Below are 6,425 nucleotides of genomic sequence, written 5' to 3' on the forward strand. Positions count from 1 at the left end.
ATGTAAATACGGACCGCATGAGTGTTTTGAGAGCATGAATGCCTCGATAATGTGAAAAAAACAAACAAATTGGGGGAGAAAATTGAAAAATAAACACTGTGACACAAGATGCAAGTCTTGACATGATGGGACCCTTAAAGGAGAAAAAAAAAATTTGAGTGCGAGATTTAGACTGGAATACAGGAAATGTAACAAATTAGAAACGTTTTGTTGCATGTGTGTGTGTGTGCTAATTGTGCATTTGTGAGCATGCTGTAATAACATTTCTAGCATTAACACTTACTTTTTTTTGCCCTCCCAATGTTGCCAATGTAGTAGATGAGCATACTCTCTAGAGAGAAGTAGAAATGAGCGAAGTGGAAGTCTTTCTGGCACTTTTTTTTTTTTTTTTTTTTTTGTGGTCAAAAGGTTTGTTTCATTTAAGTGTTAGGCATCGCAGTCTTGCACAGTCATGTAATGTTGAGTGAAAACCACTTTTTAAAAGCTTGAGCACATTTTTTTTAACCTATGGATTTTGCTGTGAATGTGTGCTGGTCATGGTTATGATGACGTTGGCCAAACTTCGCCTCCAATTGAGTTTCGTTTGCCGTCTTGTAGCATTTACGCCGTTGCTTTGCTTGTTATTACAGAATGTCCTGCTCGCCATCATTAACAAAACAGCCGAACTACATTTATAACAAACACTGATATAATAAATCATCTAGCAAATACATGCTTCAATGAATGTGACTTTGTTGTAGCAAAGTTTGCCTTTTGCATCGTTGCATCGCCCTGGCAAGATTTGCTTGCACTCTCTTGCGTGCTCGAAATTGATCGCTGGTTAGCCGAATTTGGCAACCATGTTTTTTTTCTCGTTGACGAATCCTCCAGTACATCTGTGATTCGTGTTACGGTTTTTTCGCACAAATTCAAGCTCTTCAGAAGTGTATGGACATGTTTTCTGTAAAAAAATGAAAACAGGTGTTTGGCTCTCAACCACGTTTTTTCCGCTGACAAAAGCACCGGAAAATCTGCGATTCGTGTTAGTATTCTCGCACTAATTCAAGCTTTTCATAAGTACGGACCTATTTTCCGTTAAGGACTGAAAATGGATGTTTGGTTCCGTATATTCTGTGATGCATTATATTTGTACTTCAAATAGCATACCGGTATGAGAAATGTTTTGGATACAGTTGTGAACGTAAACTGGTCCAGCTGTTTCGTTGAGCTTGTTGGCTTGTCATGCTGCATACAGCGCCAGAGAGCACAAATGAGTTGCAATGTTCCTCATCTGTCTTTTATGGTGCTGTTAGCATTGTTGTTTGTAGGTTTGCATTGTTTGTTTTGCCATCACGAGGGTCACTATGCAGGTGATTCGTTGTGACATCATTGGCTGCCAAATTGAAAAATTTCAAATTGTTGTGCATAAATGAGGAGAGTACAGTTGCTGACTGAGGCAGTCTAACGTTACGAAGGAACGATAGGAGAGGCGCTTGATCAACTTTCCAGTTTATGTTTGGCTTTTGAAAGTATGTAGATCTCTTGTTTTCTGAATATTTTGAACAGAAACGTTGCCCTAAAGACTCATTCATGCAGGATGGAGGAGTGTTACTACGATTTAAGGAGCTATGGTAGTCTAACCCCCGTATTCTAGAACGCCCCTTCACTCAACGCCGCCCCAACTTCACTTGAGAAAGCCGATGGGAGCGCCATCTCTAGGCAGGGCAGGTCACTGCATATCACTGATAATTTGCTGGTATTCTTGAGTATTGCAGTGTCATTTTCAGCCGAGCAGTGGCGCAGTGCTCAACTCTGTCAAGTGAAGGGCAAAAGTCGAGTCGAGGAGTGTTGAATACGGGGGCAAGGCCCCCGAAAAGTTTAGTTTGCAATTTTGACAGCGAAAAATCCACTTCACCTGTGGAAGCCCGACGTCGAGCGGCCGCTCCAAGTGGTTCAAATGTCGAGCCAAAGTGCGCCACCCGCCCTCTGGCGTAAGCAGTACGTGCGCAGAAAACTTTATTTTTCTCTTATTGCGATTTTTTAAAATAAATTTTCGAACTTTAATTTCCTCAAAAAAGTACTGAATCGATTCTAATAAAACTTTGCATCCATGAGCTACAACAAGTTGGAAACAATCTGAACCAAGAAAGTTGTGGATTTCATGAATAGCGAAACAGTAAAAAAATTGCACTATAATTCACATCCTCTGTGGCTTTGTGAATGCACTTATTTTATTTTTTTGACAGTAACTCACTAAAGAATGTTCTTTTTTTATAGTTGCGATATAACCTACGTCTATCTACAATAACACAGCTGAATACCGTTACATTCCTCGTGGTGGTTGCAAAGAAAAGGTACATTGAATAAGGGAAACCACTTTAAAACTTGGGATTCATCCTTAGGAAGAATAGACATCGTAGGCATAAAAAGTGTATCATGTGATACCCAGTGACATTCTTTGTGAGCATGTGAAATTTTGTGCGAATACTTTCAGCCAGTTCTAAAATGTTAGGTTAAAACTAACCAGTATCAGTTACCCTGCTATACCCCCTTAAGGAAATGTGACTCATGTTTTTTTCTGCTGAGCGCACAAGTAAAGATGCATAAAGACCGGTGAAAACTTCTTGCATTACACATCTCTTAGCTGCTATTAACGAAACTTGAAATGTAGTTTATCCGTATTGGTGTAATTTTGAGGTGGCTTATCAATGAACCATACCCGAATTATGAAGTGCTTTTATTTGTGTTTTAAACTGCTTAGCAGTCCTTATCTGCTGCTGTTTGACTGAAAAAGTGTAGAATTGCAAATTAACTGCAAATATCACTTGTAACTGCAGCAATCTGAGAACATGTTGAAGAGCTGTCGGGCTGGGAAAAAGTAGCAATCATGTGTCATATTTGGGATTCCTCGCATTGTCTTGTATCTGTCCCAATTCAATTCAGATTTGTCGTCTTGTTTTAGTTATTGAATAAATCATTTTACATAATGGTGACTCTTTACGGTGATGTGATAAACACAAGAAATAAAGTGAACAAGACAGTGCTTACAGTGTAGGAGAAAAGTTTTTGACCAGAAGAAGGGTGAAATGAGAAAACGTAATGCCATGCACAACTGTATGATAAATATTAGTTACAAAACAGCTGAAAAGTATGAATGGGAACACAATGCCTACAAAGTCGCCTGCCGCGGTGTTCTGGTGATTAAGGTGCTCGACTTCACATGAATATTTCGGGGTCAAATCCCAACAGCAGCTTCTGCACTTCCAATGGAGGCGAATGCTACAGGCCCACATGCTTAGATTTAGGTGCAGGCTTAGGAACTTCTGGTAATCTAAATTTTTTGAGCCCTCATCTATAGCGTGTCTCGTCGTATTGTGGTTTTAGAACATAAAAGCACTACAATTGTTGTATAGCAAGAGGGATAGTACATTGTTTTACGAGATACTTTGAATAAAGAAACGGTGGGAACAGATGTTCACATACCGTAAATGGTAATCAGTATGATAATTTGTTGATTCCAAATCGATAAATGATTGTATGACAAATTGACCATGGAGCTTGAATTTTTGCGAGTCAAGTGTATATCATGCCAGCTTCCACATGCTTGTCAGCTTGTGAATGTTTCTGTCATGTCCTCGATTTGGACTTTTTTTCCGCTTGCCTAATTATTGTCGGCTCTCTGTGAGAGCCGATAAGTAAATTTGACTGCTGATTTTGTCGTTTGTGCAAATATATTTTAATGCTTTTAGCAAAAAAAGACTAATGTGTTCTGTTGTCTGGCATTTTTTCACACCAATATGCTAAATCACTAAGGATTTCATAAATGTATTAAGAAGTAGCTTAATCCTAACTCAGCTTTGATTTAATTTTTGAAACACAAGGGAAACAAAAAAATTTGTCATTTAAAGTTTTAAATGAAACACGTTAAAACATGTTTTTAACACGCATGAGCACAACAGTGAAAAAATTGCTAGTGAAATGCATGTGCATTATCTTTAGTTACCTTGAACTACCTGATAGCCAAGACCAGTGCTTATATTAACACAATAGCATAAAAGAGCTCATTTTACAAAAATTCTGGCTTCAGCAACAATGTCAATGTGGGCATCATTGGTTGTGAGTGAAAAATCGTCTTGTTCGTGATCAAAAAATTGAGATGCAAATAAAATGAAAAATTTCGGGTCTGACTGAGAATCGAACCTACACCATTTGTGTGGCAAGCAAATGTTCTACCACACAGTAACGAGTCTGCTTGGAAATACAGTGAAAATAACTTCCTCTGCTTGGAAATACAGTTAAATTTCATGCTTTATAACACACGCATCCTGTACACAGGCTTCACAATACAACATGTGTAAAGAGGAACAAGAACATTATGCCAAAGTGGGCCACCACCTTAGCCTGAAGAATTGAGTGTGAGCTGTTGTGACCCACGCCGTGATTCTTGTTCCAGTTGTTGCCACCCACTCTCATCGTCCGTAAGCCTCTTGCTCAAGTGCTTACTTGAACCAATAAATCTCATTTATCACCTAATATTGCCTTATTATTATGTGGCACAAGCATACATTTCCATTAGGCATCCAAACATGTGATTATCATAATCACTTCGTGGTTTAAAGCCGGCCATCCATTGTAAAAAGCACGCGTTACTGCGTGTATTCTCTTTAGACCATGTAGTGAGTGCATAGCATGTTGGAAAACGTTTCCAACTTGTTATGCAAAAGTGGTGCCCGCTGCTGCCGGCTCCTCCGCTTGCTCGCAACACACTTCTCTCTCGCTCCACCCTCTCCACCGCCTGCAACGCTCAACTGGAAACACTCTTTTGGCTCGTTCATCTGCTATGAAACATACACGAAACCCAACCCACCTCCTGTGTCTTTGCGTTTCAAAGAAATGTTTACTCAAGTAAACACTACACCGAGTTTCACTCGGAACCGTTTTCCCAGCACCCGCATCGGCGCCCGTTGCAACCGATTCAACGCTGTGCACACCGCTGGTGCTTCGCATTTCATCGGGGTTCTTTTCGGGGAGGTGGTCTATTTTTTTTACACGAAGAAATACAGTAGGCTTCATGAAAGCTTGTGACCTTTTTTCCATTGTTTCTCTTGGTGTTACTGCGTTATAATGGTCCCCTTAGTTGTCACTTTAGTTACCTGTATTTTAAAAAGCAGCAGTGCTCGTAGCTTGCATGTAAATGTGGCAAGCTTTGCGCAAATCCACACACATTTTGCCAGCATCTCATTCTAGTGCTAGTGCATTGAAAATTCTTGCTATCGCATAGCCAGAAATTGGCTCCAATTATTTGTAACCTAGGTGGCCAATCGTGTTATTATGTAATTATATTAAGCTTCTCACAAACATGTTCACTTTTTGCCACTGTCCCTTCCAATGCGTAGGCATTGTAATTATTACACCACAGCATTACCTTTAATTAATTACTATAACCTTCAGTTACCTTGATAGCCAACAATGCTGGTATATGTAATGTAAACGTCACGCAAACACTTTCTCGAGTGTCCCTCATAATACCAGGGCATTAAAATTGTCCCACGATAGCATGATCTTTGATTGCTTACCTTGATGTTCCACACTGGCGAAAAGTGCTGGGATGTGAGCGAGCGCAGTTGGCTTTGGACAAATTTTGCTCATTTGCCAGTGTCTGCTACAGCAGTAAAATTTCCATGAGAACATTGACTTTATGTTTACTTGTTTCCTGTTTCATCACTAGCAAACAGTGCTGATATGTGAGTAAATACAGCAGGTTTCATGCCAACTCCTATGTATTTTACCAGTGTGTCCTTCCTAATATTAAGGCAATTTGTCTCCCCACAGCATTACCTCTACTTCTAATTAACTTCAGCTAGCATGATAACCAATGCTAGCAAACACTTGCACTGTGCAAGCAAATACAGTAGGCTTTATACAAGCCTAACTTTTACACTTTTTGCCAGTCTCTCCCCTAATGCCAATGAATTAAAAATTTTAAATGCTACGACAGTGCAACAAATATATTTATAGGAATTGTTTAGTGAAGTTATCCTGTGGCAGCTTTTCAAGTTGAGTCCCACCAAGGAAAATTTTGTTTCACTTATTTCTTTATTCCTTCATTCCCAATAACGAGTAGTTGTTGGAGCAAGAAAATTGTCAGTTGGAATTTGGGGCTGTGTGAATTCCTGTGTCAACGCTTGCCTCGCATTCTTGTTTTGAAGCTGTAAATAGCATGTGCCCAGCCTGCCATTTTGAAGTACTTGGAAAGATCAACCATTTCATAAAGAAATGAAATGTGTACTTGACTAAAAGTTGATAAGCTTCTTAATAATTGTTGGACAAACATTGCAGTGTAAAAGTTGTAGCCAGTGAAAACACATTTTAAAACTTCAATTGGCACAGATTACAATCACTTTTTTCTGCATGTTGAAACCAAAGCAACACAAAAGCTACTTCAA

Source organism: Rhipicephalus microplus, chromosome 8 (assembly GCF_043290135.1).
Source record: "Rhipicephalus microplus isolate Deutch F79 chromosome 8, USDA_Rmic, whole genome shotgun sequence".
Classification (NCBI taxonomy): Eukaryota; Metazoa; Arthropoda; class Arachnida; order Ixodida; family Ixodidae; genus Rhipicephalus; species Rhipicephalus microplus.